The sequence below is a fragment of the Grammomys surdaster genome, unplaced genomic scaffold (assembly GCF_004785775.1).
Source record: "Grammomys surdaster isolate TR1022 unplaced genomic scaffold, NIH_TR_1.0 167, whole genome shotgun sequence".
Taxonomy (NCBI): Eukaryota; Metazoa; Chordata; class Mammalia; order Rodentia; family Muridae; genus Grammomys; species Grammomys surdaster.
In genome coordinates this window covers 11,005,302-11,017,724 of record NW_021604615.1, presented here as the reverse complement: position 1 = coordinate 11,017,724, position 12,423 = coordinate 11,005,302, and the positions used below count along the sequence as shown (strand labels likewise).

The window sequence follows — 12,423 nt, the reverse complement described above, 5'->3', positions numbered from 1 at the left end:
TGTGAAGAGCAGCTCAAAACAGAAACATCCGAGTTTTCCCCTAGTTGTAGTTCTGTGACTTGACGGGTTTTTTTTTTTTTCTCTATATGTTGTGATGCCAGCGTGATATACACTGGCAGAAACTACATTTGATTTTCAAATTTTGTTTATCTCAGATATACCCATGGTATTGCCTGGAGCATGGTGAAGGAGCTATGATCAACAATTCCTGGCTGTGAGAGCCACAGCAGAGACAGGAGACGCTACTGTGCTGCTCTGCTGTGATGTTCCAGGCTAGGGGCTCTGAAAATGTTTCAACTTAGCATGTTTTAAATTTATGATGAAAGTTTCAAGCTGCACATGCTCTAGTGTAAGCCAGGAATCATCCAATCACAGAGGAATTCATTTGGTCTTATCCTCTAATGGATCCACCTGATCTACCAGACATTGTATACAGATCCAGGTAGAGCAATGCAAAGCAAGAAGCTTAACAGGGCTTGTTTAATTTGAAGTTGTCCACCACAGCCACCATCATCCTACAATGAGACCTTCTTATTTTTGACAAGCTATCTCTCACTTGATCAGATTGGTAAGAACTCAAGAAATAACCAAAGGTAGGTGTGTGAGAAACTCATTCACTGAAAATAATTCTGAATGTGAATGACAGGTTTTATTACAGCAGAAAAAAAAAAGACAGCATGAATAATCAGTAAAGAGTAATGTTTGGAGTATAGAGTATGGAATAAAAATTTATATAACATCAATTGCTTTAAATGGTGCTTGGATGTGATAAATAAAATTGCCCTGATATTTAGATAATTCTACACACAGAAATCAGAAATCCAAAACAAGAAAAGTAGATACAGATGATGACGGCAAATGCAGGTGTTATCCACAGGTTTTACAAGGTTTGAACTACAGGATGGACAAAGCATCCTTGATTAAAGGATAAATTATAGCCATTATCCTAAAATGTTAAGGCAGAGAAGGAATAAGAAACTGGCTGTTCAACACACACCCTCTCCTTCAAAGGGAAGGCGTTTTAAAATTATGAAAAAGTTTATATACATATTTATCAAGATCCAAATCCTTTCAGTTGTAGGTTGATTTAATTAAGTGATCTTAACTAAAGTGACTGTCAAGCATGGCATATTCTTCCCAGTCATTCAGACTCACTTTGTTTTCATATTATAAATCAGTTTATGTAAGGAAAAACCCTGAAGCCCTGTTCATCCATTCATTGAATGGAGTGGGATTCCTTCTGTGTTCTCTACATACACACGTCTGCATTTGTCTGCTAGATGGATACTGGGCTCTGTGCTACTGTTAATGAAGGAGATGTGCTTTCTAACTTGGATTCGATGGGAAATTAGAAGCAGAATCCATTTCAGCAGGCAGCCACTGTCAATGCCTAAGTGCTATTTCTGTTTCCTCTTGAAACATAGCCATCAATCTGTAGCGTTCAGGGTCCTTGAATCTCCATTTCCTTGAAGCACTTGAAATCTCAGACCCTTGAAAACATTCATACTCTTCCTGTCTTGCTTTTTTTTAAAAAAATTTCTTATCTTAGAAGAATTCTGCTTCAAAAAATAAACAAAGAATAAAAGATAAAGAAAATAGACAAGTGCAAGAGAGGAATGCAGGCCTGGATTGAAATGATAAACAATATCTTATAGTTTGCAAATATGGCATGATTAAGCAAATTCAGAGAAGCACTTTAAAATGATGGCATTCGTGAAATGTAGGCGGAAGAGATCATTTCACGTTTAAACAGGAGTTTTGTAATAACCAAGGAACAAAATTGAGTTAAACGGTGCTGGAGAGGTGGTTCAGTGGTTAAGACCATGTACTGCTCTTCTGGAGGGCTGAATTTTAGTCCCCAGCACCCATGTCAGGGGCCTCAAAACCTCTGTAACACTAGCTCTACTGGCTTCAATACCCTCTTCTGGCTTTTGCAGGCATGTGAATGCATGTGAACATAACCACACACACACACACACACACACACACACACACACACACAGAGTTTTAAAAAATAAAAATAAATCATTAAAATAAAGAGTTCAGAAAACCATCCAGTCTCCGCTGGAGTATTGTTATTGACTAGGGCAGGATAGGGAACCCCAAACTTGGCTCTTTGGGGATCACAGGGCACTGGGTGCTATCTTGAAAACATGCATGGCTTTGTTTGCATTTGGTTAACCTTCAGACATCACCACATACAAAACAGGAAATGGTGGAGTTGCCCTCCAGCACAGAGCACTGGGTGTCTTACTCCTTTCCTTTTCCTTTTTTTACTGGGTGAACTCCTTTCTGGATGATGCACTCTGGATGTTGAAAGAGCATTATAGAGGTACGAGTATTGAGGAAGTACTCAATAAATGTGGAAGACTGCAAGTTAAATGTGAGACACTTAACTTAATTTTGCAAACTTCTCCCAACTGAATGCTGAACAACACTTTGAATATTTTGATATTTCCTTAATATTAGGGGTAGAGATTGAGCTATAGAGGTCCTGTTCTAGATAAGGGATGATAGCAGTAATCTTTCTTCACTCACAGCAGTTGTATGTCACCTCTTCTCTGGAGAAGACACAGATCTCAATTTTTATGTGTGGCACTTTAGATCTGAGAACTTGATTCTGAACATCTTTTTTTTTCTTCTTCTTTTAACTTTCAACAGCAGATGCATTGCTATTCCATGCATATCCTTTGCTAGCAGAGATTTTAATTTTTCATGGGCTCATTTTGAAAGAAAATCATAAGCAGAAAAAGACAGAGTAATAAGAGCACCCTGAGTGCTATGTTCTCCGGTCTGCAGAGCAGAGACTAAAGTAAATCTCTACTCTCTACATTTCCAACTTCTCTATGTTAATAGCAGATCATAGGGGACTTCCAGACCTTTCCTCATAGTATTTGAATCCAGTTCTGACCACTCTCAGGGCAGCTCCAAGACTCTTAGTGTGTCACATTAGGTTATCTTTCATGATGTTGATGATCCCAGGAGGAGGTAGATAGAGGAACCGGAATGCCATACCCAACCACTTTCCAGGCTCGTCCTGGAGGAGAAAAGCTATGAACAGTATCTTCCACAGCTTTGTATTTCCAATTTTAATTTTCAGAAGCTTTTGTGGAGAAAAAAATTCTATGTACCAGTCTGCAAGTCTCTATAAACGCGTTTATCTCTGAATGGTGAGATTTATCTGAAATGCTATCACCTTCTGCTCCTGATCAGCCTCTATGCTCTGGAACTGGTGACTTTCTTGATGCATGGAACATTTAGGCCTGGACCACATACCAAGCCCCTTCAGAGCCAGAGGGCAGAAATGTTTTGAGAGGGCAGTAGTATCTACTGCTGAGCATTTTGATATAGACTATTTCTGAAGAAGAACTCAGAGTACAAAGAATTTTAGGGATGGAGAGCCAGGAAGTGGGTTTCCTTAATACTGTGAACCTCTCCACAGTGGAAACAATTTGGAAATTTCTATTAGGCATGCATGAAAGGAGTACTTAATAGCTCCTAGTTATTTTACCCCAATTAGCATTTTTACTGGTGTGCACGTCTATTCATCATGAGACTATGTGCTTTAAAATAATTATTATATATGAACAAACACAAAACAGAACAGAATCGGGAGGAATTTTCAGACTCATCTCAGTGTGACTGGAATATGAATTCCTAGGAATTGAATTTGGAGTACAAAAGAGAATTAAGCAGCTATTTTTTGTCAAGTATTTTTGAAAACTCCTGATCCTCAAGAAAAACTTCCTGGGAGCCTTCAACTGGTCAGGCAGTCTTTGAAACCCTAATGACGTAATCCTTTTTATAATATCCAATTGCTGGCTTGCACCCACCCCAGAGTTTAGAGAAAGAGGCTCATGCTAAGCCAGTCATAAGAATCGATGTATTCTTAGAAATTGGGTGTCCTGTAGCTGGTAGGAGCCAGGTAACCTCTCATTAGGGTTGCGACAAAGCCTGGGTGGAGGTGTGAGGCTTGGTGGTTGGTGAAGAGCCAAGCAGAACTAGGGGCCTCAAACGGCAGAGCCACCAGAGCCATCCGTACTCCCGCTTCATTTTGCTGATCTCTCGTGATTTTGACTTGGCTTTACTACACGAGTTTATGGAAGGGAAATTGTAAGGTATCTGGGGTCCCCCCTCAAAGAATATTAGAAGTGACTCTACTTTTAAAATAGAGGTAAGAAGCACAGAAAATTGAAATGTTTCATCAAATGTCACCATGAACAGTCGTGAGAACTGAAGTCAAACCACACAGTGAGAAACAAACAAAACCCATGAGCTAGATTACACTGTTTTCTTTCTATATTTTTTTTAAAAGTGTAAAACCTTAAAGTTGTTAATAGGTTAATAAAGGTACTCGATAACATGCTAATATTTGCTATATGTGCGATTTTCATATATAAATCACAGTTCATCTTTAAAAAGAAACTGACCAGTTGTCAATTGATTCTAGAAAAATTTATTTCACGGTCATGAGATGCTGACAGATACATTGTGAGAAGTGAGGTGTTAGGCAATGTGGTCACTATGCAAATTTCATAGGGTGTCCTTACACAAATGAAAAGAGCTCTGATGTCCCAGGCAAATTCAGTCTCCTGGACTTCTGTCATTAATGTAGCCAGACACTGATCAAAATGGAAATATGCTGTCTGCAAGTACATGCTAATGGTTCTGAAGACTGCTACAGAAAGCAGCTAAGACATTGTTCAAACCTGTCAGGTGCTAAGACATTTAGTTCATACAATCTTTATGTCTGTTTATTTTATATTTTATTCAGCTTTTATTATGAGCTGCCATTATTCTAAGTGGGTGCCATTATTCTAAGCAAAAAAAGAGAATGTAATTCCCTAGTTTCAATAAGATGCTGTGTGGATGTCAGCTGGGATGTCTAAGTCTCACACTAGGGACTATAGGATAATGACAAGGGCACTAGGAGATTCTGAAGTCCTAGAGTGGAATGTTATGGACCTATAATCATCACAGAAAGCTCTTCGTTAGGGGTGACATTAAGTCAGATTCCTAAGTGTTAAGAAGAGCCTGAGAAGATCGTGGCAGAAAGAAAAAAACAGTTGAAATAAATAGGCTTTAAGGAGAGATGAGCTGTGTAGTATCATGATGGGAAGATGGAGGACTTTGCAAGAGGTCAAGAAATGTGTGATACAAGGTGGTCCAGAGACAAAATAAATCTCACAGGGATGTGGGGGTGCTAGGAGGAAAAGTAGCATTACCTCCCTGAGGCTCAGCAAAGTCATTCTGTCCAATATGGAGGAAGAGATTACATCAGGGAAAGAGAAGAGTAAGGATACCAGTAAGTAGTTGCTTCCTTGAGCCTCATAAGGAAGAGAAGAGGATTTGGACCGAGAGTGAACTGGCAACTGAGTTCTGAGAATAGATGATAGGAATTATTGTTAGAATAATGAAGCAGTTTAGTGATGAGCTTGGGAGCATCGGACATAAGGGAGACAAGGTTTGGGATGGAAAGGATGCTGGGGGATGAAGTTTGGATAAGAGAATTGAAATCGGGGGAGGGGAAAGAGGTGTCAAAGAAAGGAGTGTTTGGAGGTGGATATTTTTTACAAAGAGTCAGCTAGCAAGGTATAGGTGACAGGCAAGGGAGGAGGACAAGACCCATGGTTGCTGGAGTTTTAAAAAAAAGCTGATGAAGTTCAGGTCTATGTTCACAGAAGTTTCAATTTATAGACTGTTGGAATGTGGCAATATGTTAATGCAATTTCCTCAAAACTGAATATTCTATGGAAATCTTAGCAGATTCTTAATTATAGATTCATTATAATTAAATGAAATGCGAGACAGGTGTTCAAAGCTGAAAATAAGCAAATTAGAAAGAGTCATCAGAACGTAGGTAGCATTGTAATTTACTTTCCGTGAAAGCAAGTGTGTCCCTTCTAGCCAGGAATGTCAGGGAGTACTGGTTGGACTCAAATTGTCTTAGTAAATGTTAAGTGACTTTCAATTAGGACGTTCCCAGGCATCACCATATGGCCTATTAGCATGCTATATAGGATGTAATTAAGCTCCTGGTAGCATAAGTTTTGCTCAGTGAAGCAGAGTGTTTCATGAGCAGATTCCTATAGCTGTAAAGCCTCGCCATGCGTGAGGTGGTTCTTTCGTATAAGCATCCTTGTTTGGATAGCAATGTCAATGTAGTGACTTACTTTCTGTTTATAGATGATGCTTACGTTATTGTTTACTTTGACTGAGACTATAGAGATAGAGCTTCATCAAAACTACTGTTCTATGGTGTGTATCACAGGTAATTAGTGGGCCAGCATTTACGGCCTCATCATTGTGTAACTGTAATTTACTGAGCAGACTTTTCTCACTCAATTATTCATGATTGTATATGGTATAAGTACAGGGCTTCCATTAGCATAAATCCTGAGAAAATTCACAACCGAGTCAATAAATTGGGTTTATCTGCCTTTCAAAACTGATGTTTTATTTGAAGAGATTTTTATAGGAAGATTAGTTCCCTATGAATAGTTCATTTTATTAATGTAATTGAAATTTCATCTTGGGCTTTGATCCAGTGGAAAACATCTCAGGAAGATGACAGCGCTCTGGGGAAATCTAGGTGACACTGAGGAATTACAAGTTAAAAGTCACGCTGACAAAACAGACGTGTTTTGCATTATCAAAATAATAGCTTAATAAAATGCACATATGATCTCTAAATAGAGGTACTCCTGAAACAGGTTGTATTTTAAATTATTAAGCCTTTGATGGCTTTTGAGTAGTTAGCTCCGTTTATACAAAGAGAGCTGTCACTTGTGACTCAATTTTAAATTTCCAGGACTATGTGCACTTTGATTATTGATAAAACATTCAGGTGGAAGTGCATGTTTTCGTCTATTTATCGAACTAATACACAAGAATTCAGAGACAAAAGAATGCCATGTATGACCTTGAGCTCAAAATTATGTCAACAGATACAGGTTGCTAAATCTCAGCACTTTGGAGAATAAAGCAGGAGGAATTTCAGGGTCTCGAGGCCAGCCTTGGCTACACAATGAGGTCCCAACATGGGGATATGATAGATGTAGACTTTTGTTTTGTAACTGGTCCATAAAAGGCAGAGCAAATACTGTTCAGCACAGTCAGAGTCATCACCACTTCTCTCTGTGGTCATAATCATCCTCAAACCCATAGTCCCTCAGGCCGTGAGCTGTTTGATACAGAGTTGACAGGACTGATGGTCTTCTGAATAAATGAGCTATCCTACCACAGACCAAGTCACAGATGATTCACCAAGATCCCTATCGGAGGTACAGATACAGAAAAGCCAGATGCAAATGCCAATGACAGAAAACCAAGGAAAAAGACATTGTGAAACCAGAATCTGCAATTGACGATGCTCTCATCTGCCATGAGGGGGAAAGGTAAGAAGAAATACTTCTTACGAACCCCTAACACATGAGGTTTAAAGGGATTTCTATAGAGTGAGTGATCACCTGCTCACTTGATCCTTTTGTATAGTTTTATGCTTCCATATGATTCTGAATTCTTTGGGGGAAAAAAACTCCCAAAATTTGTATGTTAGGCTAGTGTCAAGCCATAGTGGTACTATTAAAACTCATTCCTAGTTCAGTATTAACATACTATATACCTAAAGTTGCTTGGCTTTGGGACCCTTGCCAAGTCTAGCCATACTTGTGACTGCATTTCTCCAGAAAGCCCGGCCAGCTCCTGCTGTAGTGAGTCCACTTCATTGCGTGGTTCTTTTCAAAGCCAGGTCCCAACTGGATGTTTACAGTCATTGCTAGCTCAAGATTGAATGCTGATAAGCTACAGCAAAGACTGTTGGGAATCTCAGGGGAGAGGCAATGCATGTGCTTTCAGAAAAACTGGAGCCGTACAGCAATGAAGAATATGCCAGCAGTCTGTTACGATGATGGATTTCATCTCACTCTAAGTTCATTAAAATTAATTTGTTCTTGTATCGTCACTTAGGTGACTGATTTCATATCTTACCCTACTGCATAAGTCTATAATTACATGTCTTTTCCCTATCAAAATTGTATTTTAAACTCTCCTAATTCTACATAATCTGAATTAAGCTTGGAAATGTTGAATATTTCAACACACTTTTAAATTTTTTTTTCCAAGGGTCTGTTTATTTTATGTATTTGAGTACATTGTGAATCTCTTCAGACATACCAGAAGAGGGCATCAAATCCCGTTATAGATGGTTGTGAGTCACAGTGTGGTGGCTGGGAATTGAACTCAGGACCTCTGGAAGAACAGTCAGTGCTCCCAACCTCTGAGCCATCTCTCTAGCCCACATTCCAACATTTTATGCAGCCCACTTGCTTTGAATTTATTTCAGAAGGGGCTTGCCCCAGACAGCTTACACTTCACACAGAGGGCCATATGGACTCTGAGCAGAAGAGGTGTTACTCCACAGTTCTTAACAACTTATTTTGTCTCTGCTTTTGGACTGTATCTCTCTTCCATGATCAGGGCAGCGAAGCCCCACTACAGACCCCAGTCAGGTCTGATACATCCCATCCTGGTGCTTCTGAGGTAGCTGGATGGGTTTACATCTTCACTCATCCCTCTGGGAATAGGCATTCCTTGATCCAGCCCCAGAGCTTCTCAAACAGGGAGCTCCCATGGCTCAGTGATTCACTCACAATGGACCCCCCAGGCGGAAGTGCACCTTCTGTCCCAGTCACACGGGATCAGGAAGCACAGAAGGGTTATCATATTAGAGTCTTAGATTAGTTTTCTCCATTAATTAAAATATTAAAGGTAGGAAAAATCTCAGACAAAACCAACAGCATCAGATGACACATTTTATTAGAAATGAGGAAATACACAGACACAGATGACACAGACACACACAGAGACACAGACACAGACACAGTCACAGACACACACACACACACACACACACACACACACACACACACACGAAGGGTCTGCAGGGGTTGGTTAGAGTTATCAGAGAGAGAAAATCTCCCTGCAGGGCAGAGAAGGGACCAGCATCCAAATTTCTGGGAGGGCCTGGGTCTTTAAAGTTTTGGTGACTTCTCGCAGATTCTCCCCATCTAATTTTTGTTGGTCAGTTTAAACAAAAAAGAGAAGCTGATATACTCACAGCTTCAGATAAATGTGTTCAGGACCAGCCTTGTACATATCTAACCAACCTAGACCAGGCCCAGGAAGTGGCATGGGGGGACCCTGCTCTGCTCCTGGAAAACAAAACTCACCAGAATTTTGTCTTAGGTCAGGAGAATGAAGAAAATGCTAGAGGTTTGCCACTTTTATTATCTGTGGTCAATTTCCTTATCAGTTCATCTGTCTGTCAGGGATCCGTCTGTCCAGCTCCTGTTTCCTCCTTGCTATACAACCTTATTAGAATGGCATTTCACACTGGAGAACCATGAAGTCCTCTTCTGTATGAAGTGAAAGCTAAAACGTCAAATATATCATTCGGTTTTAAGAAATACCAATTAGTATCATTCTATAAACTTTCCATTTCTTAAAAAGTTTCATATATTTTAACTTAAAATCTATCATTTTATTAAAATTATCATTCAACTGTATCATTAGGTTGAGAGTGTCCAAAATAAGCCACATATTTAATTTTCTAGTAGCCAAATTAAAAGGATGAAAAGAAAACACAATTTTAATGTGTTATTAAATTCTTTATGTTATTAATTTATGTAACAAGTGCTATACAGCAGATATTTCTATGCATTATTAAAAAAAACATAGTGAACAAATAATTTACATTTTCCCTATGAAGCTGTCCATGTCTATTGTGTAGCTTGAGTCTTTCTCAGTTCACACACAGCATATTACCATACACTCACTGGTTGAATATGCCTGGTATCCGGCTGCTGGACATTCTGGCCCTTGGGTGTTGAGGGATTGACAAAGGAGAGAGGTGGGTAGTAGCTCTTATATCCCACTGGGAATCTCACAGTGCTGTGCTTTGAGGCAGAATTGTTTTATTGTCATCTGGAAAACACCACACAGAGTACCTGCAAGCCTCTCTGCTGCTTACTTGCTTTTGTTGTTCTGGCTTGCAAAAATGTAATTAAGGAAAGGAGTCAGCAGTTCTTTTAGAATGTCTCTTTCAAACAAATCAACACCTCTGTCAGACTAAATTAGGCAGAATCTCCACAGCTCCTAATTTTCAGTTGTAATACTTGGCAGTCTGGACGGCTGGATTCTGCATCTGTGCATTTAACCAACTGTGGATAGACATAAATGTCTCCATGGAAAACACACAGAAACCTTTCTCTTTGAACAATGCATTCTGACAACTGTTCATATTGCCTATATATCTAGAAGAGAATTGGAGAAGAATAGTTATGTGTTCTAGGTTGATGCTAAGCTATTTGGTATAATAGACTTGAGGCTCTCCAGTTTAGGGTAACTGTGTGTGTCTGGGGTGGGATCCCCTGCTATCTCATCTCTTGGAATACTAAGGGAATACATTCTTTCTTCTGCTAGTGAATAAGCTCTTTTCCTACATATAGCATTTTCTTCCATAATAGTCTGCTTAAGACAGGTCAACTCTCTCATGGACATGCAGTTGTCTTTGTCTTCCCAATTACTAGAACAACCAGAATTAATAAGGGGACATCAATTTTCCTTTACACAAGTGAAAGAAGGAATTTAGACAACACGGATTTCTATTTCTATACCTATTTCTCTTTTTCTTTCTATTTCTTTCTATCTATCCTCTATCTATCCTCTATCTGTCTATCTTTCTGTCTGTCTATCATCTATCTATCTATCTATCTATCTATCTATCTATCTATCTATCTATCTATCTATCTATCCATCTATCCTCTTTATTCCTGATTTCAGCCCCTCTGCCTCCCTGTTCTCCCAGTCCTATCTTTTCAAATCTCTCCCAGATTACTCCCTCATTTCCTCAAAGAAAGGGAAGACCACCCTGGATAACAGATTTATATTTCTAATGTAGGACTATTTCAAGCAAAATAGGACGCATCAGAAGTTCTCAGCTATTTTATTTAAATGTATATCTAAACCAGGAATGTATATGGATACTGCAAATGAAGACTTGTTTGGTTTTGTAAGAACAGAGGCCACATGGACCCATATGACAGCTGAGGTCTTTTGGATAGCTGTCATTTGGATGATATGTTAGAGGGCTTGTTCCTCCTAAAACCTCTCCTGTGATGAAGAAAATCATGAAGCATAAAGGCCTGTGCCTGACCCATCTCATAACCACAAGGGATCGGAGCCACTTAGTGAAACACTGATATCACCACTGAATGCTCAGAGACAGAATATCAAGACAGCTTGCTGCACTGGTGGTAAGCACTAAATTAAAAGACTGTAGCCATAGGTAACATAAATATGAGTCACTTAAAAATAAACCAGTCCCATAATCTACTTGTTGTTCATCCTTTATCATCCTTAACAAGACTTTGTGTTTAGTTACTCAGCATAGTATCCAATGAACTTAGAGATGTCACTTTGCCAATAGGATGTCACTTTAATTTGAGAGACCACGGTCAACAATTCTGGGTGGTAAAGTATCTAAAGGAGAGCCAAAAGGATAGGGACTCAAGGGCAGAGAAAGCAAGCAGTGGGAACTGACTGAACATGGACTACACTTGCTGTCAGGACTGTGGGAGCTGGGGACACACTAAATATCATTACTACTGAGTTTGTTTATGAATTCCATTACTCTCAAGTTATCTTTAACCACACCCGTTGTTATTGATGATATTACTCTTCTTTAGAGATTCAATTGAAATCCCAAGGACTCTCAAGTTCTTTATACTTCTTGATTCCTAAACACAATCATCTAATGCCTTCCAGAATGCTTGGTGTTCCAATCATACAAAGACATGTGCATTGTCTACTCAACAAGTGGAGTAACTGTTTAGATAACTCAAATGATACCACAAAATGAACCAACAGTGCTTGATTCTTAGAGGACAAGAATCTGGAGGCAAGATAGGCTGTTTAGCACTGTTGTGCTAAAAGTGTATGTGTGTGTGTACAAGCTTAGAGGGATCAGAAAAGTTGTGAAGGGTTCTAAGTGTTGTCGCCATCTTTGACTCAGTTGAGAAAGGAGTCTTTTCATTTAACAGTAAAGGGGAAGAACAAAGGAACAAAGACAGACAGAGCCCCGGCAGGCTGACCGCCATGCCATAGCCTCTACATTCAGAGACTTAGTCCACCAAGAATTGGGATAAGAGTAAAGTAAATGGGTGCATCTGCACTAAGCACAAGGTGACTTTTCTATTGATGCCATTACATTAGCATCACAACCATTTGCTCAGGATTTCCTCTGTACTGATATTGTAGGCCATCCAGCCATGAAGACCTATGTAGATCATATGCAAACACTATGCATCGAGCATGATATCTATCTATCTATCTATCTATCTATCTATCTATCTATCTATCTAT

The 12,423-nt window shown here is 39.3% G+C and overlaps 1 protein-coding gene across 1 annotated transcript in view; it reads left to right on the top strand.

The window, feature by feature from the left end:
- Csmd1 (CUB and Sushi multiple domains 1) overlaps positions 1-12,423 on the top strand; it is a 1,525,237-nt gene that overhangs the window by 903,600 nt on the left and 609,214 nt on the right. The gene's annotated exons all lie outside the window — the stretch shown is intronic.